Raw genomic sequence first — 20,814 nt, forward strand, 5'->3', positions numbered from 1 at the left:
TCTTTTTTCTCTCATTCATGAAGGAAGCTTTTACACACGTTTTACTCTAAATACTGCCTGGTAATTCTAGGTGCTGTAAGCTGTTCGTGCCTTTATTCCACCAGGGCGCGATCTTCTGACAAACTTGAAGACTGTCACTCCACATTCACGTTTTACAACTTATTGTTAATGATAAAGAGACAGCTTTTTACACACAGTTTTAAACAAAGTACTGATATTATTCCTCTTCAACTGACCGCTTTGTTTTCTATGCAAAAACCACTTCGCCACAGAAGACTCGATATTATTGGCATAGCAAGTTCTGCTCTTCTCCTTTCAAAACTTGGTAAAAGCTGTATTTAAAAGAACAGATTGGCCGGGGTAATTCACACCCTTCAATGCCAGCTTAATGTTTAGGTTAGTGGGAATCACAGAGGAATTAGGGATGGAAACTTCTTTGCTGGTGGTAGAAGCGGTCTGGTGAATTTTTAGAGAGAAGACGCCGTCGATGTTTGAATGTAGAAAATTGTTCTGGCTGCAGCCTGCGGTATGGACTTGTTGGCGTGTGTAGCTCCCAGTGTTCTGACAGCGTGACATTTTGGGGAAGCATGTGATTCAACAGCAACCAGTGGGCTTCGTGCGGCGGAGATTTTGTGGCTGTTAGCGGAGTTGATAACAGAGGGTCTTTAAGAGAAGCCTGCATGCGGTAGGCAAATGAGTAATGTTTGCCGGCGGGGGACGTGCGGCGATTAACCTGTTCGGTAGTGAAAAGGACTTAAAGAGAAGGAAGTGTGCGGATGCGGAAAGAATGGAATAATTGTGGTAGGCAGCCGGCTGAGTAGTTTGGTGAATGTTTGGTGTGGGTGCGGCGCTGCCGATTGGATGGTGGTGCTGCAGTGTGAGTCAGATAAAAAAAAAAAAAAAACGGGAGTAGGATCCAATGGGACTAACTGGCATGTATAGAGGCGTGTAATGCAAAAGGGCTGTTTTTGTTCACGGTTCTCGCTTATGGCCATACCACCCTGAACACGCCCGATCTCGTCTGATCTCGGAAGCTAAGCGGGGTAGGGTCTGATTAGTACTTGGATGGGAGACTGCCTGGGAATACCACGTGCTGTAAGCTTTTCTCACTTTTACTTTATACAGGGGGCACTCCACCTCACGATTAATTTAAATCTATCACTCCCCTTCCATTTTACTATTTTATATATTTCTTTTTTCTCTCATTCATAAAGGCAGCTTTTACACACGTTTTACTCTAAATACTGCCTGGTAATTCTAGGTGCTGTAAGCTGTTCGTGCCTTTATTCCACCAGGGCGCGATCTTCTGACAAACTTGAAGACTGTCACTCCACATTCACGTTTTACAACTTATTGTTAATGATAAAGAGACAGCTTTTTACACACAGTTTTAAACAAAGTACTGATATTATTCCTCTTCAACTGACCGCTTTGTTTTCTATGCAAAAACCACTTCGCCACAGAAGACTCGATATTATTGGCATAGCAAGTTCTGCTCTTCTCCTTTCAAAACTTGCTAAAAGCTGTATTTAAAAGAACAGATTGGCCGGGGTAATTCACACCCTTCAATGCCAGCTTAATGTTTAGGTTAGTGGGAATCACAGAGGAATTAGGGATGGAAACTTCTTTGCTGGTGGTAGAAGCGGTCTGGTGAATTTTTAGAGAGAAGACGCCGTCGATGTTTGAATGTAGAAAATTGTTCTGGCTGCAGCCTGCGGTATGGACTTGTTGGCGTGTGTAGCTCCCAGTGTTCTGACAGCGTGACATTTTGGGGAAGCATGTGATTCAACAGCAACCAGTGGGCTTCGTGCGGCGGAGATTTTGTGGCTGTTAGCGGAGTTGATAACAGAGGGTCTTTAAGAGAAGCCTGCATGCGGTAGGCAAATGAGTAATGTTTGCCGGCGGGGGACGTGCGGCGATTAACCTGTTCGGTAGTGAAAAGGACTTAAAGAGAAGGAAGTGTGCGGATGCGGAAAGAATGGAATAATTGTGGTAGGCTGCCGGCTGAGTAGTTTGGTGAATGTTTGGTGTGGGTGCGGCGCTGCCGATTGGATGGTGGTGCTGCAGTGTGAGTCAGATAAAAAAAAAAAAAAAACGGGAGTAGGATCCAATGGGACTAACTGGCATGTATAGAGGCGTGTAATGCAAAAGGGCTGTTTTTGTTCGCGGTTCTCGCTTATGGCCATACCACCCTGAACACGCCCGATCTCGTCTGATCTCGGAAGCTAAGCGGGGTAGGGTCTGGTTAGTACTTGGATGGGAGACTGCCTGGGAATACCACGTGCTGTAAGCTTTTCTCACTTTTACTTTATACAGGGGGCACTCCACCTCACGATTAATTTAAATCTATCACTCCCCTTCCATTTTACTATTTTATATATTTCTTTTTTCTCTCATTCATAAAGGCAGCTTTTACACACGTTTTACTCTAAATACTGCCTGGTAATTCTAGGTGCTGTAAGCTGTTCGTGCCTTTATTCCACCAGGGCGCGATCTTCTCACAAACTTGAAGACTGTCTCTCCCCATTCACGTTTTACAACTTATTGTTAATGATAAAGAGACAGCTTTTTACACACAGTTTTAAACAAAGTACTGATATTATTCCTCTTCAACTGACCGCTTTGTTTTCTATGCAAAAACCACTTCGCCACAGAAGACTCGATATTATTGGCATAGCAAGTTCTGCTCTTCTCCTTTCAAAACTTGCTAAAAGCTGTATTTAAAAGAACAGATTGGCCGGGGTAATTCACACCCTTCAATGCCAGCTTAATGTTTAGGTTAGTGGGAATCACAGAGGAATTAGGGATGGAAACTTCTTTGCTGGTGGTAGAAGCGGTCTGGTGAATTTTTAGAGAGAAGAGGCCGTCGATGTTTGAATGTAGAAAATTGTTCTGGCTGCAGCCTGCAGTATGGACTTGTTGGTGTGTGTAGCTCCCAGTGTTCTGACAGCGTGACGTTTTGGGGAAGCATGTGATTCAGCAGCTACCAGTGGGCTTCGTGCGGCGGAGATTTTGTGGCTGTTAGCGGAGTTGATAACAGAGGGTCGTTAAGAGAAGCCTGCATGCAGTAGGCAAAGGAGTAATGTTTGCCGGCGGGGGATGTGCGGCGATTAACCTGTGCGGTAGTGAAAAGGAGTTAAAAAGAAGGAAGTGTGCGGATGCGGAAAGAATGGAATAATTGTGGTAGGCAGCCGGCTGAGTAGTTTGGTGAATGTTTGGTGTGGGTGCGGCGCTGCCGATTGGATGGTGGTGCTGCAGTGTGAGTCAGATAAAAAAAAAAAAAAAACGGGAGTAGGATCCAATGGGACTAACTGGCATGTATAGAGGCGTGTAATGCAAAAGGGCTGTTTTTGTTCGCGGTTCTCGCTTATGGCCATACCACCCTGAACACGCCCGATCTCGTCTGATCTCGGAAGCTAAGCGGGGTAGGGTCTGGTTAGTACTTGGATGGGAGACTGCCTGGGAGTACCACGTGCTGTAAGCTTTTCTCACTTTTACTTTATACAGGGGGCACTCCACCTCACGATTAATTTAAATCTATCACTCCCCTTCCATTTTACTATTTTATATATTTCTTTTTTCTCTCATTCATGAAGGCAGCTTTTACACACGTTTTACTCTAAATACTGCCTGGTAATTCTAGGTGCTGTAAGCTGTTCGTGCCTTTATTCCACCAGGGCGCGATCTTCTGACAAACTTGAAGACTGTCACTCCACATTCACGTTTTACAACTTATTGTTAATGATAAAGAGACAGCTTTTTACACACAGTTTTAAACAAAGTACTGATATTATTCCTCTTCAACTGACCGCTTTGTTTTCTATGCAAAAACCACTTCGCCACAGAAGACTCGATATTATTGGCATAGCAAGTTCTGCTCTTCTCCTTTCAAAACTTGCTAAAAGCTGTATTTAAAAGAACAGATTGGCCGGGGTAATTCACACCCTTCAATGCCAGCTTAATGTTTAGGTTAGTGGGAATCACAGAGGAATTAGGGATGGAAACTTCTTTGCTGGTGGTAGAAGCGGTCTGGTGAATTTTTAGAGAGAAGACGCCGTCGATGTTTGAATGTAGAAAATTGTTCTGGCTGCAGCCTGCGGTATGGACTTGTTGGCGTGTGTAGCTCCCAGTGTTCTGACAGCGTGACATTTTGGGGAAGCATGTGATTCAACAGCAACCAGTGGGCTTCGTGCGGCGGAGATTTTGTGGCTGTTAGCGGAGTTGATAACAGAGGGTCTTTAAGAGAAGCCTGCATGCGGTAGGCAAATGAGTAATGTTTGCCGGCGGGGGACGTGCGGCGATTAACCTGTTCGGTAGTGAAAAGGACTTAAAGAGAAGGAAGTGTGCGGATGCGGAAAGAATGGAATAATTGTGGTAGGCTGCCGGCTGAGTAGTTTGGTGAATGTTTGGTGTGGGTGCGGCGCTGCCGATTGGATGGTGGTGCTGCAGTGTGAGTCAGATAAAAAAAAAAAAAAAACGGGAGTAGGATCCAATGGGACTAACTGGCATGTATAGAGGCGTGTAATGCAAAAGGGCTGTTTTTGTTCGCGGTTCTCGCTTATGGCCATACCACCCTGAACACGCCCGATCTCGTCTGATCTCGGAAGCTAAGCGGGGTAGGGTCTGGTTAGTACTTGGATGGGAGACTGCCTGGGAATACCACGTGCTGTAAGCTTTTCTCACTTTTACTTTATACAGGGGGCACTCCACCTCACGATTAATTTAAATCTATCACTCCCCTTCCATTTTACTATTTTATATATTTCTTTTTTCTCTCATTCATAAAGGCAGCTTTTACACACGTTTTACTCTAAATACTGCCTGGTAATTCTAGGTGCTGTAAGCTGTTCGTGCCTTTATTCCACCAGGGCGCGATCTTCTCACAAACTTGAAGACTGTCTCTCCCCATTCACGTTTTACAACTTATTGTTAATGATAAAGAAACAGCTTTTTACACACAGTTTTAAACAAAGTACTGATATTATTCCTCTTCAACTGACCGCTTTGTTTTCTATGCAAAAACCACTTCGCCACAGAAGACTCGATATTATTGGCATAGCAAGTTCTGCTCTTCTCCTTTCAAAACTTGCTAAAAGCTATATTTAATGTTTAGGTTAGTGGGAATCACAGAGGAATTATGGATGGAAACTTCTTTGCTGGTGGTAGAATCGGTCTGGTGAATTTTTAGAGAGAAGAGGCCGTCAATGTTTGAATGTAGAAAATTGTTCTGGCTGCAGCCTGCAGTATGGACTTGTTGGTGTGTGTAGCTCCCAGTGTTCTGACAGCACGACGTTTTGGGGAAGCATGTGATTCAGCAGCTACCAGTGGGCTTCGTGCGGCGGAGATTTTGTGGCTGTTAGTGGAGTTGATAACAGAAGGTCATTAAGAGAAGCCTGCATGCGGTAGGCAAAGGAGTAATGTTTGCCGGCGGGGGACGTGCGGCGATTAACCTGTGCGGTAGTGAAGAGGAGTTAAAGAGAAGGAAGTGTGTGGATGCGGAAAGAATGGAATAATTGTGGTAGGCTGCCGGCTGAGTAGTTTGGTGAATGTTTGGTGTGGTTCCGGCACTGCCGATTGGATGGTTGGGCTGCAGTGTGAGTCAGATAAAAAAAAAAAAAAAACAGGAGTAGGATCCAATGGGACAAACTGGCATGTATAGAGGCGTGTAATGCAAAAGGGCTGTTTTTGGTAGTTTTTCTCGCTCACGGCCATACCACCCTGAACACGCCCGATCTCGTCTGATCTCGGAAGCCAAGCAGGGTAGGGTCTGGTAAGTACTTGGATGGGAGACCTCCTGGGAATACCCGGTGCTGTAAGCTTTTCTCACTTTTACTTTATACAGGGGGCACTCCACTTCACGATTAATTTAAATCTATCACTCCCCTTCCATTTTACTATTTTATATATATATATTTTTTCTCTCATTCATAAAGGTAGCTTTTACACACCGTTTTACTCTAAATACTTCCTGGTAATTCAAGGTGCTGTAAGCTGTTCGTGCCTTTATTCCACCAGGGCGCGATCTTCTCACAAACTTGAAGACTGTCTCTCCCCATTCACGTTTTACAACTTATTGTTAATGATAAAGAGACAGCTTTTTACACACAGTTTTAAACAAAGTACTGATATTATTCCTCTTCAACTGACCGCTTTGTTTTCTATGCAAAAACCACTTCGCCACAGAAGACTCGATATTATTCGCATAGCAAGTTCTGCTCTTCTCCTTTCAAAACTTGCTAAAAGCTGTATTTAAAAGAACAGATTTGCCGGGGTAATTCACACCCTTCAATGCCAGCTTAATGTTTAGGTTAGTGGGAGTCACAGAGGAATTAGGGATGGAAACTTCTTTGCTGGTGGTAGAAGCGGTCTGGTGAATTTTTAGAGAGAAGAGGCCGTCGATGTTTGAATGTAGAAAATAGTTCTGGCTGCAGCCTGCAGTATAGACTTGTTGGTGTGTGTAGCTCCCAGTGTTCTGACAGCGCGACGTTTTGGGGAAGCATGTGACTCAGCAGCTTCCAGTGGGCTTCGTGCGGCGGAGATTTTGTGGCTGTTAGCGGAGTTGATAACAGAGGGTCGTTAAGAGAAGCCTGCATGCAGTAGGCAAAGGAGTAATGTTTGCCGGCGAGGGACGTGCGGCGATTAACCTGTGCGGTAGTGAAAAGGAGTTAAAAAGAAGGAAGTGTGCGGATGCGGAAAGAATGGAATAATTGTGGTATGCTGCCGGCTGAGTAGTTTGGTGAATGTTTGGTGTGGGTCCGGCGCTGCCGATTGGATGGTGGGGCTGCAGTGTGAGTCAGATAAAAAAAAAAAAAAGAACATTAGTAGGATCCAATGGGACCAACTGGCATGTATAGAGGCGTGTAATGCAAAAGGGCTGTTTTTGGTCGCGTCTCTCGCTTACGGCCATACCACCCTGAACACGCCCGATCTCGTCTGATCTCGGAAGCTAAGCAGGGTAGGGTGTGGTTAGTACTTGGATGGGAGACCACCTGGGAATACCAGGTGCTGTAAGCTTTTCTCACTTTTACTTTATACAGGGGGAGCTCCACTTTACGATTAATTTAAATCTATCACTCCCCTTCCATTTTACTATTTTATATATATATATATTTTTTCTCTCATTCATAAAGGCAGCTTTTAGAAACCGTTTTACTCTAAATACTTCCTGGTAATTCTAGGTGCTGTAAGCTGTTCGTGCCTTTATTCCACCAGGGCGCGATCTTCTCACAAACTTGAAGACTGTCACTCCCCATTCACATTTTACAACTTATTGTTAATGATAAAGAGACAGCTTTTTACACACAGTTTTAAACAAAGTACTGATATTATTCCTCTTCAACTGACCGCTTTGTTTTCTATGCAAAAACCACTTCGCCACAAAACACTCGATATTATTGGCATAGCAAGTTCTGCTCTTCTCCTTTCAAAACTTGCTAAAAGCTGTATTTAAAAGAACAGGTTGGCCGGGGTAATTCACACCCTTCAATGCCAGCTTAATGTTTAGGTTAGTGGGAATCACAGAGGAATTAGGGATGGAAACTTCTTTGCTGGTGGTAGAAGCGGTCTGGTGAATTTTTAGAGAGAAGAGGCCGTCGATGTTTGAATGTAGAAAATAGTTCTGGCTGCAGCCTGCAGTATAGACTTGTTGGTGTGTGTAGCTCCCAGTGTTCTGACAGCGTGACGTTTTGGGGAAGCATGTGATTCAGCAGCTACCAGTGGGCTTCGTGCGGCGGAGATTTTGTGGCTGTTAGCGGAGTTGATAACAGCGGGTCGTTAAGAGAAGCCTGCATGCAGTAGGCAAAGGAGTAATGTTTGCCGGCGGGGGACGTGCGGCGATTAACCTGTGCGGTAGTGAAAAGGAGTTAAAAAGAAGGAAGTGTGCGGATGCGGAAAGAATGGAATAATTGTGCTAGGCTGCTGGCTGAGTAGTTTGGTGAATGTTTGGTGTGGGTCCGGCGCTGCCGATTGGATGGTGGGGCTGCAGTGTGAGTCAGATAAAAAAAAAAAAAGAACATTAGTAGGATCCAATGGGACCAACTGGCATGTATAGAGGCGTGTAATGCAAAAGGGCTGTTTTTGGTAGCATCTCTCGCTTACGGCCATACCACCCTGAACACGCCCGATCTCGTCTGATCTTGGAAGCTAAGCAGGGTAGGGTCTGGTTAGTACTTGGAAGGGAGACCACCTGGGAATACCAGGTGCTGTGAGCTTTTCTCACTTTTACTTTATACAGGGGGCGCTCCACTTCACGATTAATTTAAATCTATCACTCCCCTTCCATTTTACTATTTTATATATATATTTTTTTTTTTTCTCTCATTCATAAAGGCAGCTTTTAGAAACCGTTTTACTCTAAATACTTCCTGGTAATTCTAGGTGCTGTAAGCTGTTCGTGCCTTTATTCCACCAGGGCGCGATCTTCTCACAAACTTGAAGACTGTCACTCCCCATTCACGTTTTACAACTTATTTTTAATGATAAAGAGACAGCTTTTTACACACAGTTTTAAACAAAGTACTGATATTATTCCTCTTCAACTGACCGCTTTGTTTTCTATGCAAAAACCACTTCGCCACAGAAGACTCGATATTATTGGCATAGCAAGTTCTGCTCTTCTCCTTTCAAAACTTGCTAAAAGCTGTATTTAAAAGAACAGGTTGGCCGGGGTAATTCACACCCTTCAATGCCAGCTTAATGTTTAGGTTAGTGGGAGTCACAGAGGAATTAGGGATGGAAACTTCTTTGCTGGTGGTAGAAGCGGTCTGGTGAATTTTTAGAGAGAAGAGGCCGTCGATGTTTGAATGTAGAAAATTGTTCTGGCTGCAGCCTGCAGTATGGACTTGTTGGTGTGTGTAGCTCCCAGTGTTCTGACAGCGCGACGTTTTGGGGAAGCATGTGACTCAGCAGCTTCCAGTGGGCTTCGTGCGGCGGAGATTTTGTGGCTGTTAGCGGAGTTGATAACAGAGGGTCGTTAAGAGAAGCCTGCATGCAGTAGGCAAAGGAGTAATGTTTGCCGGCGGGGGGACGTGCGGCGATTAACCTGTGCGGTAGTGAAAAGGAGTTAAAAAGAAGGAAGTGTGCGGATGCGGAAAGAATGGAATAATTGTGGTATGCTGCCGGCTGAGTAGTTTGGTGAATGTTTGGTGTGGGTCCGGCGCTGCCGATTGGATGGTGGGGCTGCAGTGTGAGTCAGATAAAAAAAAAAAAAAGAACATTAGTAGGATCCAATGGGACCAACTGGCATGTATAGAGGCGTGTAATGCAAAAGGGCTGTTTTTGGTCGCGTCTCTCGCTTACGGCCATACCACCCTGAACACGCCCGATCTCGTCTGATCTCGGAAGCTAAGCAGGGTAGCGTGTGGTTAGTACTTGGATGGGAGACCACCTGGGAATACCAGGTGCTGTGAGCTTTTCTCACTTTTACTTTATACAGGGGGCGCTCCACTTCACGATTAATTTAAATCTATCACTCCCCTTCCATTTTACTATTTTATATATATATATATATATTTCTCTCATTCATAAAGGCAGCTTTTACACACCGTTTTACTCTAAATACTTCCTGGTAATTCTAGGTGCTGTAAGCTGTTCGTGCCTTTATTCCACCAGGGCGCGATCTTCTCACAAACTTGAAGACTGTCACTCCCCATTCACGTTTTACAACTTATTGTTAATGATAAAGAGACAGCTTTTTACACAAAGTTTTAAACAAAGTACTGATATTATTCCTCTTCAACTGACCGCTTTGTTTTCTATGCAAAAACCACTTCGCCACAGAAGACTCGATATTATTGGCATAGCAAGTTCTGCTCTTCTCCTTTCAAAACTTGCTAAAAGCTGTATTTAAAAGAACAGATTGGCCGGGGTAATTCACACCCTTCAATGCCAGCTTAATGTTTAGGTTAGTGGGAATCACAGAGGAATTAGGGATGGAAACTTCTTTGCTGGTGGTAGAAGCGGTCTGGTGAATTTTTAGAGAGAAGAGGCCGTCGATGTTTGAATGTAGAAAATTGTTCTGGCTGCAGCCTGCAGTATGGACTTGTTGGTGTGTGTAGCTCCCAGTGTTCTGACAGCGCGACGTTTTGGGGAAGCATGTGATTCAGCAGCTACCAGTGGGCTTCGTGCGGCGGAGATTTTGTGGCTGTTAGCGGAGTTGATAACAGAGGGTCGTTAAGAGAAGCCTGCATGCAGTAGGCAAAGGAGTAATGTTTGCCGACGGAGGACGTGCGGCGATTAACCTGTGCGGTAGTGAAAAGGAGTTAAAAAGAAGGAAGTGTGCGGATGCGGAAAGAATGGAATAATTGTGGTAGGCTGCCGGCTGAGTAGTTTGGTGAATGTTTGGTGTGGGTGCGGCGCTGCCGATTGGATGGTGGTGCTGCAGTGTGAGTCAGATAAAAAAAAAAAAAAACAGGAGTAGGATCCAATGGGACTAACTGGCATGTATAGAGGCGTGTAATGCAAAAGGGCTGTTTTTGTTCGCTGCTCTCGCTTATGGCCATATCACCCTGAACACGCCCGATCTCGTCTGATCTCGGAAGCTAAGTGGGGTAGGGTCTGGTTAGTACTTGGATGGGAGACTGCCTGGGAATACCACGTGCTGTAAGCTTTTCTCACTTTTACTTTATACAGGGGGCACTCCACCTCACGATTAATTTAAATCTATCACTCCCCTTCCATTTTACTATTTTATATATTTCTTTTTTCTCTCATTCATGAAGGAAGCTTTTACACACGTTTTACTCTAAATACTGCCTGGTAATTCTAGGTGCTGTAAGCTGTTCGTGCCTTTATTCCACCAGGGCGCGATCTTCTGACAAACTTGAAGACTGTCACTCCACATTCACGTTTTACAACTTATTGTTAATGATAAAGAGACAGCTTTTTACACACAGTTTTAAACAAAGTACTGATATTATTCCTCTTCAACTGACCGCTTTGTTTTCTATGCAAAAACCACTTCGCCACAGAAGACTCGATATTATTGGCATAGCAAGTTCTGCTCTTCTCCTTTCAAAACTTGGTAAAAGCTGTATTTAAAAGAACAGATTGGCCGGGGTAATTCACACCCTTCAATGCCAGCTTAATGTTTAGGTTAGTGGGAATCACAGAGGAATTAGGGATGGAAACTTCTTTGCTGGTGGTAGAAGCGGTCTGGTGAATTTTTAGAGAGAAGACGCCGTCGATGTTTGAATGTAGAAAATTGTTCTGGCTGCAGCCTGCGGTATGGACTTGTTGGCGTGTGTAGCTCCCAGTGTTCTGACAGCGTGACATTTTGGGGAAGCATGTGATTCAACAGCAACCAGTGGGCTTCGTGCGGCGGAGATTTTGTGGCTGTTAGCGGAGTTGATAACAGAGGGTCTTTAAGAGAAGCCTGCATGCGGTAGGCAAATGAGTAATGTTTGCCGGCGGGGGACGTGCGGCGATTAACCTGTTCGGTAGTGAAAAGGACTTAAAGAGAAGGAAGTGTGCGGATGCGGAAAGAATGGAATAATTGTGGTAGGCAGCCGGCTGAGTAGTTTGGTGAATGTTTGGTGTGGGTGCGGCGCTGCCGATTGGATGGTGGTGCTGCAGTGTGAGTCAGATAAAAAAAAAAAAAAAACGGGAGTAGGATCCAATGGGACTAACTGGCATGTATAGAGGCGTGTAATGCAAAAGGGCTGTTTTTGTTCACGGTTCTCGCTTATGGCCATACCACCCTGAACACGCCCGATCTCGTCTGATCTCGGAAGCTAAGCGGGGTAGGGTCTGGTTAGTACTTGGATGGGAGACTGCCTGGGAATACCACGTGCTGTAAGCTTTTCTCACTTTTACTTTATACAGGGGGCACTCCACCTCACGATTAATTTAAATCTATCACTCCCCTTCCATTTTACTATTTTATATATTTCTTTTTTCTCTCATTCATAAAGGCAGCTTTTACACACGTTTTACTCTAAATACTGCCTGGTAATTCTAGGTGCTGTAAGCTGTTCGTGCCTTTATTCCACCAGGGCGCGATCTTCTGACAAACTTGAAGACTGTCACTCCACATTCACGTTTTACAACTTATTGTTAATGATAAAGAGACAGCTTTTTACACACAGTTTTAAACAAAGTACTGATATTATTCCTCTTCAACTGACCGCTTTGTTTTCTATGCAAAAACCACTTCGCCACAGAAGACTCGATATTATTGGCATAGCAAGTTCTGCTCTTCTCCTTTCAAAACTTGCTAAAAGCTGTATTTAAAAGAACAGATTGGCCGGGGTAATTCACACCCTTCAATGCCAGCTTAATGTTTAGGTTAGTGGGAATCACAGAGGAATTAGGGATGGAAACTTCTTTGCTGGTGGTAGAAGCGGTCTGGTGAATTTTTAGAGAGAAGACGCCGTCGATGTTTGAATGTAGAAAATTGTTCTGGCTGCAGCCTGCGGTATGGACTTGTTGGCGTGTGTAGCTCCCAGTGTTCTGACAGCGTGACATTTTGGGGAAGCATGTGATTCAACAGCAACCAGTGGGCTTCGTGCGGCGGAGATTTTGTGGCTGTTAGCGGAGTTGATAACAGAGGGTCTTTAAGAGAAGCCTGCATGCGGTAGGCAAATGAGTAATGTTTGCCGGCCGGGGACGTGCGGCGATTAACCTGTTCGGTAGTGAAAAGGACTTAAAGAGAAGGAAGTGTGCGGATGCGGAAAGAATGGAATAATTGTGGTAGGCTGCCGGCTGAGTAGTTTGGTGAATGTTTGGTGTGGGTGCGGCGCTGCCGATTGGATGGTGGTGCTGCAGTGTGAGTCAGATAAAAAAAAAAAAAAAACGGGAGTAGGATCCAATGGGACTAACTGGCATGTATAGAGGCGTGTAATGCAAAAGGGCTGTTTTTGTTCGCGGTTCTCGCTTATGGCCATACCACCCTGAACACGCCCGATCTCGTCTGATCTCGGAAGCTAAGCGGGGTAGGGTCTGGTTAGTACTTGGATGGGAGACTGCCTGGGAATACCACGTGCTGTAAGCTTTTCTCACTTTTACTTTATACAGGGGGCACTCCACCTCACGATTAATTTAAATCTATCACTCCCCTTCCATTTTACTATTTTATATATTTCTTTTTTCTCTCATTCATAAAGGCAGCTTTTACACACGTTTTACTCTAAATACTGCCTGGTAATTCTAGGTGCTGTAAGCTGTTCGTGCCTTTATTCCACCAGGGCACGATCTTCTCACAAACTTGAAGACTGTCACTCCCCATTCACGTTTTACAACTTATTGTTAATGATAAAGAAACAGCTTTTTACACACAGTTTTAAACAAAGTACTGATATTATTCCTCTTCAACTGACCGCTTTGTTTTCTATGCAAAAACCACTTCGCCACAGAAGACTCGATATTATTGGCATAGCAAGTTCTGCTCTTCTCCTTTCAAAACTTGCTAAAAGCTGTATTTAAAAGAACAGATTGGCCGGGGTAATTCACACCCTTCAATGCCAGCTTAATGTTTAGGTTAGTGGGAATCACAGAGGAATTAGGGATGGAAACTTCTTTGCTGGTGGTAGAAGCGGTCTGGTGAATTTTTAGAGAGAAGAGGCCGTCGATGTTTGAATGTAGAAAATTGTTCTGGCTGCAGCCTGCAGTATGGACTTGTTGGTGTGTGTAGCTCCCAGTGTTCTGACAGCGTGACGTTTTGGGGAAGCATGTGATTCAGCAGCTACCAGTGGGCTTCGTGCGGCGGAGATTTTGTGGCTGTTAGCGGAGTTGATAACAGAGGGTCGTTAAGAGAAGCCTGCATGCAGTAGGCAAAGGAGTAATGTTTGCCGGCGGGGGATGTGCGGCGATTAACCTGTGCGGTAGTGAAAAGGAGTTAAAAAGAAGGAAGTGTGCGGATGCGGAAAGAATGGAATAATTGTGGTAGGCAGCCGGCTGAGTAGTTTGGTGAATGTTTGGTGTGGGTGCGGCGCTGCCGATTGGATGGTGGTGCTGCAGTGTGAGTCAGATAAAAAAAAAAAAAAAACGGGAGTAGGATCCAATGGGACTAACTGGCATGTATAGAGGCGTGTAATGCAAAAGGGCTGTTTTTGTTCGCGGTTCTCGCTTATGGCCATACCACCCTGAACACGCCCGATCTCGTCTGATCTCGGAAGCTAAGCGGGGTAGGGTCTGGTTAGTACTTGGATGGGAGACTGCCTGGGAGTACCACGTGCTGTAAGCTTTTCTCACTTTTACTTTATACAGGGGGCACTCCACCTCACGATTAATTTAAATCTATCACTCCCCTTCCATTTTACTATTTTATATATTTCTTTTTTCTCTCATTCATGAAGGCAGCTTTTACACACGTTTTACTCTAAATACTGCCTGGTAATTCTAGGTGCTGTAAGCTGTTCGTGCCTTTATTCCACCAGGGCGCGATCTTCTGACAAACTTGAAGACTGTCACTCCACATTCACGTTTTACAACTTATTGTTAATGATAAAGAGACAGCTTTTTACACACAGTTTTAAACAAAGTACTGATATTATTCCTCTTCAACTGACCGCTTTGTTTTCTATGCAAAAACCACTTCGCCACAGAAGACTCGATATTATTGGCATAGCAAGTTCTGCTCTTCTCCTTTCAAAACTTGCTAAAAGCTGTATTTAAAAGAACAGATTGGCCGGGGTAATTCACACCCTTCAATGCCAGCTTAATGTTTAGGTTAGTGGGAATCACAGAGGAATTAGGGATGGAAACTTCTTTGCTGGTGGTAGAAGCGGTCTGGTGAATTTTTAGAGAGAAGACGCCGTCGATGTTTGAATGTAGAAAATTGTTCTGGCTGCAGCCAGCGGTATGGACTTGTTGGCGTGTGTAGCTCCCAGTGTTCTGACAGCGTGACATTTTGGGGAAGCATGTGATTCAACAGCAACCAGTGGGCTTCGTGCGGCGGAGATTTTGTGGCTGTTAGCGGAGTTGATAACAGAGGGTCTTTAAGAGAAGCCTGCATGCGGTAGGCAAATGAGTAATGTTTGCCGGCGGGGGACGTGCGGCGATTAACCTGTTCGGTAGTGAAAAGGACTTAAAGAGAAGGAAGTGTGCGGATGCGGAAAGAATGGAATAATTGTGGTAGGCTGCCGGCTGAGTAGTTTGGTGAATGTTTGGTGTGGGTGCGGCGCTGCCGATTGGATGGTGGTGCTGCAGTGTGAGTCAGATAAAAAAAAAAAAAAAACGGGAGTAGGATCCAATGAGACTAACTGGCATGTATAGACGCGTGTAATGCAAAAGGGCTGTTTTTGGTAGCATCTTTCGCTTACGGCCATACCACCCTGAACATGCCCGATCTCGTCTGATCTCGGAAGCTAAGCAGGGTAGGTTCTGGTTAGTACTTGGATGGGAGACCACCTGGGAATACCAGGTGCTGTAAGCTTTTCTCACTTTTACTTTATACAGGGGGCGCTCCACTTCACGATTAATTTAAATCTATCACTCCCCTTCCATTTTACTATTTTATATATATATTTTTTTTTTTTCTCTCATTCATAAAGGCAGCTTTTAGAAACCGTTTTACTCTAAATACTTCCTGGTAATTCTAGGTGCTGTAAGCTGTTCGTGCCTTTATTCCACCAGGGCGCGATCTTCTCACAAACTTGAAGACTGTCACTCCCCATTCACGTTTTACAACTTATTGTTAATGATAAAGAGACAGCTTTTTACACACAGTTTTAAACAAAGTACTGATATTATTCCTCTTCAACTGACCGCTTTGTTTTCTATGCAAAAACCACTTCGCCACAGAAGACTCGATATTATTGGCATAGCAAGTTCTGCTCTTCTCCTTTCAAAACTTGCTAAAAGCTGTATTTAAAAGAACAGGTTGGCCGGGGTAATTCACACCCTTCAATGCCAGCTTAATGTTTAGGTTAGTGGGAATCACAGAGGAATTAGGGATGGAAACTTCTTTGCTGGTGGTAGAAGCGGTCTGGTGAATTTTTAGAGAGAAGAGGCCGTCGATGTTTGAATGTAGAAAATTGTTCTGGCTGCAGCCTGCAGTATGGACTTGTTGGTGTGTGTAGCTCCCAGTGTTCTGACAGCGCGACGTTTTGGGGAAGCATGTGATTCAGCAGCTACCAGTGGGCTTCGTGCGGCGGAGATTTTGTGGCTGTTAGCGGAGTTGATAACAGGGTCGTTAAGAGAAGCCTGCATGCAGTAGGCAAAGGAGTAATGTTTGCCGGCGGGGGACATGCGGCGATTAACCTGTGCGGTAGTGAAAAGGAGTTAAAAAGAAGGAAGTGTGCGGATGCGGAAAGAATGGAATAATTGTGGTAGGCTGCCGGCTGAGTAGTTTGGTGAATGTTTGGTGTGGGTCCGGCGCTGCCGATTGGATGGTGGGGCTGCAGTGTGAGTCAGATAAAAAAAAAAAAAACCAGGAGTAGGATCCAATGGGACTAACTGGCATGTATAGAGGCGTGTAATGCAAAAGGGCTGTTTTTGGTAGCATCTCTCGCTTACGGCCATACCACCCTTAACACGCCCGATCTCATCCGATCTCGGAAGCCAAGCAGGGTAGGGTCTGGTTAGTACTTGGATGGGAGACCACCTGGGAATACCAGGTGCTGTAAGCTTTTCTCACTTTTACTTTATACAGGGGGCGCTCCACTTCACGATTAATTTAAATCTATCACTCCCCTTCCATTTTACTATTTTATATATATATATATTTTTCTCTCATTCATAAAGGCAGCTTTTACACACCGTTTTACTCTAAATACTTCCTGGTAATTCTAGGTGCTGTAAGCTGTTCGTGCCTTTATTCCACCAGGGCGCGATCTTCTCACAAACTTGAAGACTGTCACTCCCCATTCACGTTTTACAACTTATTGTTAATGATAAAGAGACAGCTTTTTACACAAAGTTTTAAACAAAGTACTGATATTATTCCTCTTCAACTGACCGCTTTGTTTTCTATGCAAAAACCACTTCGCCACAGAAGACTCGATATTATTGGCATAGCAAGTTCTGCTCTTCTCCTTTCAAAACTTGCTAAAAGCTGTATTTAAAAGAACAGATTGGCCGGGGTAATTCACACCCTTCAATGCCAGCTTAATGTTTAGGTTAGTGGGAATCACAGAGGAATTAGGGATGGAAACTTCTTTGCTGGTGGTAGAAGCGGTCTGGTGAATTTTTAGAGAGAAGAGGCCGTCGATGTTTGAATGTAGAAAATTGTTCTGGCTGCAGCCTGCAGTATGGACTTGTTGGTGTGTGTAGCTCCCAGTGTTCTGACAGCGCGACGTTTTGGGGAAGCATGTGATTCAGCAGCTACCAGTGGGCTTCGTGCGGCGGAGATTTTGTGGCTGTTAGCGGAGTTGATAACAGAGGGTCGTTAAGAGAAGCCTGCATGCAGTAGGCAAAGGAGTAATGTTTGCCGACGGAGGACGTGCGGCGATTAACCTGTGCGGTAGTGAAAAGGAGTTAAAAAGAAGGAAGTGTGCGGATGCGGAAAGAATGGAATAATTGTGGTAGGCTGCCGGCTGAGTAGTTTGGTGAATGTTTGGTGTGTGTCCGGCGCTGCCGATTGGATGGTGGGGCTGCAGTGTGAGTCAGATAAAAAAAAAAAAAACCAGGAGTAGGATCCAATGGGACTAACTGGCATGTATAGAGGCGTGTAATGCAAAAGGGCTGTTTTTGGCAGCATCTCTCGCTTACGGCCATACCACCCTGAACACGCCCGATCTCGTCTGATCTCGGAAGCTAAGCAGGGTAGGGTCTGGTTAGTACTTGGATGGGAGACCGCCTGGGAATACCAGGTGCTGTAAGCTTTTCTCACTTTTACTTTAAACGGGGGGCGCTCCACTTCACGATTAATTTAAATCTATCACTCCCCTTCCATTTTACTATTTTATATATATATATTTTTTTTTCTCTCATTCATAAAGGCAGCTTTTAGAAACCGTTTTACTCTAAATACTTCCTGGTAATTCTAGGTGCTGTAAGCTGTTCGTGCCTTTATTCCACCAGGGCGCGATCTTCTCACAAACTTGAAGACTGTCACTCCCCATTCACGTTTTACAACTTATTGTTAATGATAAAGAGACAGCTTTTTACACACAGTTTTAAACAAAGTACTGATATTATTCCTCTTCAACTGACCGCTTTGTTTTCTATGCAAAAACCACTTCGCCACAGAAGACTCGATATTATTGGCATAGCAAGTTCTGCTCTTCTCCTTTCAAAACTTGCTAAAAGCTGTATTTAAAAGAACAGATTGGCCGGGGTAATTCACACCCTTCAATGCCAGCTTAATGTTTAGGTTAGTGGGAATCACACAGGAATTAGGGATGGAAACTTCTTTGCTGGTGGTAGAAGCGGTCTGGTGAATTTTTAGAGAGAAGAGGCCGTCGATGTTTGAATGTAGAAAATTGTTCTGGCTGCAGCCTGCAGTATGAACTTGTTGGTGTGTGTAGCTCCCAGTGTTCTGACAGCGCGAAGTTTTGGGGAAGCATGTGATTCAGCAGCTACCAGTGGGCTTCGTGCGGCGGAGATTTTGTGGCTGTTAGCGGAGTTGATAACAGAGGGTCGTTAAGAGAAGCCTGCATGCAGTAGGCAAAGGAGTAATGTTTGCCGGCGGGGGACGTGCGGCGATTAACCTGTGCGGTAGTGAAAAGGAGTTAAAAAGAAGGAAGTGTGCGGATGCGGAAAGAATGGAATAATTGTGGTAGGCTGCCGGCTGAGTAGTTTGGTGAATGTTTGGTGTGTGTCCGGCGCTGCCGATTGGATGGTGGTGCTGCAGTGTGAGTCAGATAAAAAAAAAAAAAAAAACCAGGAGTAGGATCCAATGGGACTAACTGGCATGTATAGACGCGTGTAATGCAAAAGGGCTGTTTTTGGTAGCATCTTTCGCTTACGGCCATACCACCCTGAACACGCCCGATCTCGTCTGATCTCGGAAGCTAAGCAGGGTAGGTTCTGGTTAGTACTTGGATGGGAGACCACCTGGGAATACCAGGTGCTGTAAGCATTTCTCACTTTTACTTTATACAGGGGGCGCTCCACTTCACGATTAATTTAAATCTATCACTCCCCTTCCATTTTACTATTTTATATATATATATTTTTTTTTCTCTCATTCATAAAGGCAGCTTTTAGAAACCGTTTTACTCTAAATACTTCCTGGTAATTCTAGGTGCTGTAAGCTGTTCGTGCCTTTATTCCACCAGGGCGCGATCTTCTCACAAACTTGAAGACTGTCACTCCCCATTCACGTTTTACAACTTATTGTTAATGATAAAGAGACAGCTTTTTACACACAGTTTTAAACAAAGTACTGATATTATTCCTCTTCAACTGACCACTTTGTTTTCTATGCAAAAACCACTTCGCCACAGAAGACTCGATATTATTGGCATAGCAAGTTCTGCTCTTCTCCTTTCAAAACTTGCTAAAAGCTGTATTTAAAAGAACAGGTTGGCCGGGGTAATTCACACCCTTCAATGCCAGCTTAATGTTTAGGTTAGTGGGAATCACAGAGGAATTAGGGATGGAAACTTCTTTGCTGGTGGTAGAAGCGGTCTGGTGAATTTTTAGAGAGAAGAGGCCGTCGATGTTTGAATGTAGAAAATTGTTCTGGTTGCAGCCTGCAGTATGGACTTGTTGGTGTGTGTAGCTCCCAGTGTTCTGACAGCGCGACGTTTTGGGGAAGCATGTGATTCAGCAGCTACCAGTGGGCTTCGTGCGGCGGAGATTTTGTGGCTGTTAGCGGAGTTGATAACAGAGGGTCGTTAAGAGAAGCCTGCATGCAGTAGGCAAAGGAGTAATGTTTGCCGGCGGGGGACGTGCGTCGATTAACCTGTGCGGTAGTGAAAAGGAGTTAAAAATAAGGAAGTGTGCGGATGCGGAAAGAATGGAATAATTGTGGTAGGCTGCCGGCTGAGTAGTTTGGTGAATGTTTGGTGTGGGTCCGGCGCTGCCGATTGGATGGTGGTGCTGCAGTGTGAGTCAGATAAAAAAAAAAAAAAAACCAGGAGTAGGATCCAATGGGACTAACTGGCATGTATAGACACGTGTAATGCAAAAGGGCTGTTTTTGGTCGCGTCTCTCGCTTATGGCCATACCACCCTTAACACGCCCGATCTCATCCGATCTCGGAAGCCAAGCAGGGTAGGGTCTGGTTAGTACTTGGATGGGAGACCTCCTGGGAATACCAGGTGCTGTGAGCTTTTCTCACTTTTACTTTATACAGGGGGCGCTATACTTCACGATTAATTTAAATCTATCACTCCCCTTCCATTTTACTATTTTATATATATATATATATTTTTCTCTCATTCATAAAGGCAGCTTTTACACACAGTTTTACTCTAAATACTTCCTGGTAATTCTAGGTGCTGTAAGCTGTTCGTGCCTTTATTCCACCAGGGCGCGATCTTCTCACAAAGAAGTGTGAGTCAGATAAAAAAAAAAAAAACCAGGAGTAGGATCCAATGGGACTAACTGGCATGTATAGAGGCGTGTAATGCAAAAGGGCTGTTTTTGGTAGCATCTCTCGCTTACGGCCATACCACCCTGAACACGTCCGATCTCGTCTGATCTCGGAAGCTAAGCAGGTTAGGGTCTGGTTAGTACTTGGATGGGAGACCACCTGGGAATACCAGGTGCTGTAAGCTTTTCTCACTTTTACTTTAAACGGGGGGCGCTCCACTTCACGATTAATTTAAATCTATCACTCCCCTTCCATTTTACTATTTTATATATATATATATTTTTTTCTCTCATTCATAAAGGCGCGATCTTCTCACAAACTTGAAGACTGTCACTCCCCATTCACGTTTTACAACTTATTGTTAATGATAAAGAGACAGCTTTTTACACACAGTT

General features: G+C 44.5%; 1 protein-coding gene, 17 non-coding genes and 1 pseudogene across 18 annotated transcripts in view; all 19 read left to right on the plus strand.

Annotated features, from left to right (window-relative positions):
• Nucleotides 1-20,814, plus strand: part of LOC125712214 (uncharacterized) — a 433,528-nt gene that overhangs the window by 242,760 nt on the left and 169,954 nt on the right. The gene's annotated exons all lie outside the window — the stretch shown is intronic.
• Nucleotides 984-1,102, plus strand: LOC125737186 (5S ribosomal RNA). The gene has a single exon (XR_007396452.1). It is a non-coding gene; the product is annotated as a 5S ribosomal RNA (ribosomal RNA).
• On the plus strand, nucleotides 2,175-2,293 carry LOC125736886 (5S ribosomal RNA). Its single transcript, XR_007396154.1, has one exon. It is a non-coding gene; the product is annotated as a 5S ribosomal RNA (ribosomal RNA).
• On the plus strand, nucleotides 3,366-3,484 carry LOC125728578 (5S ribosomal RNA). Its single transcript, XR_007389184.1, has one exon. It is a non-coding gene; the product is annotated as a 5S ribosomal RNA (ribosomal RNA).
• LOC125736887 (5S ribosomal RNA) lies at nucleotides 4,557-4,675 on the plus strand. Its single transcript, XR_007396155.1, has one exon. It is a non-coding gene; the product is annotated as a 5S ribosomal RNA (ribosomal RNA).
• On the plus strand, nucleotides 5,701-5,819 carry LOC125735489 (5S ribosomal RNA). Its single transcript, XR_007394784.1, has one exon. It is a non-coding gene; the product is annotated as a 5S ribosomal RNA (ribosomal RNA).
• LOC125734165 (5S ribosomal RNA) lies at nucleotides 6,896-7,014 on the plus strand. The gene has a single exon (XR_007393489.1). It is a non-coding gene; the product is annotated as a 5S ribosomal RNA (ribosomal RNA).
• On the plus strand, nucleotides 8,092-8,210 carry LOC125735650 (5S ribosomal RNA). The gene has a single exon (XR_007394943.1). It is a non-coding gene; the product is annotated as a 5S ribosomal RNA (ribosomal RNA).
• On the plus strand, nucleotides 9,292-9,410 carry LOC125728855 (5S ribosomal RNA). Its single transcript, XR_007389425.1, has one exon. It is a non-coding gene; the product is annotated as a 5S ribosomal RNA (ribosomal RNA).
• LOC125731321 (5S ribosomal RNA) lies at nucleotides 10,488-10,606 on the plus strand (annotated as a pseudogene).
• On the plus strand, nucleotides 11,679-11,797 carry LOC125736888 (5S ribosomal RNA). Its single transcript, XR_007396156.1, has one exon. It is a non-coding gene; the product is annotated as a 5S ribosomal RNA (ribosomal RNA).
• Nucleotides 12,870-12,988, plus strand: LOC125736890 (5S ribosomal RNA). Its single transcript, XR_007396158.1, has one exon. It is a non-coding gene; the product is annotated as a 5S ribosomal RNA (ribosomal RNA).
• Nucleotides 14,061-14,179, plus strand: LOC125728587 (5S ribosomal RNA). The gene has a single exon (XR_007389188.1). It is a non-coding gene; the product is annotated as a 5S ribosomal RNA (ribosomal RNA).
• LOC125734550 (5S ribosomal RNA) lies at nucleotides 15,252-15,370 on the plus strand. Its single transcript, XR_007393858.1, has one exon. It is a non-coding gene; the product is annotated as a 5S ribosomal RNA (ribosomal RNA).
• On the plus strand, nucleotides 16,447-16,565 carry LOC125733099 (5S ribosomal RNA). The gene has a single exon (XR_007392456.1). It is a non-coding gene; the product is annotated as a 5S ribosomal RNA (ribosomal RNA).
• Nucleotides 17,641-17,759, plus strand: LOC125731117 (5S ribosomal RNA). The gene has a single exon (XR_007391404.1). It is a non-coding gene; the product is annotated as a 5S ribosomal RNA (ribosomal RNA).
• LOC125733942 (5S ribosomal RNA) lies at nucleotides 18,840-18,958 on the plus strand. The gene has a single exon (XR_007393273.1). It is a non-coding gene; the product is annotated as a 5S ribosomal RNA (ribosomal RNA).
• LOC125734373 (5S ribosomal RNA) lies at nucleotides 20,038-20,156 on the plus strand. The gene has a single exon (XR_007393688.1). It is a non-coding gene; the product is annotated as a 5S ribosomal RNA (ribosomal RNA).
• LOC125735474 (5S ribosomal RNA) lies at nucleotides 20,485-20,603 on the plus strand. The gene has a single exon (XR_007394770.1). It is a non-coding gene; the product is annotated as a 5S ribosomal RNA (ribosomal RNA).

Source organism: Brienomyrus brachyistius, chromosome 2, assembly GCF_023856365.1.
Source record: "Brienomyrus brachyistius isolate T26 chromosome 2, BBRACH_0.4, whole genome shotgun sequence".
NCBI classification, from domain to species: domain Eukaryota; kingdom Metazoa; phylum Chordata; class Actinopteri; order Osteoglossiformes; family Mormyridae; genus Brienomyrus; species Brienomyrus brachyistius.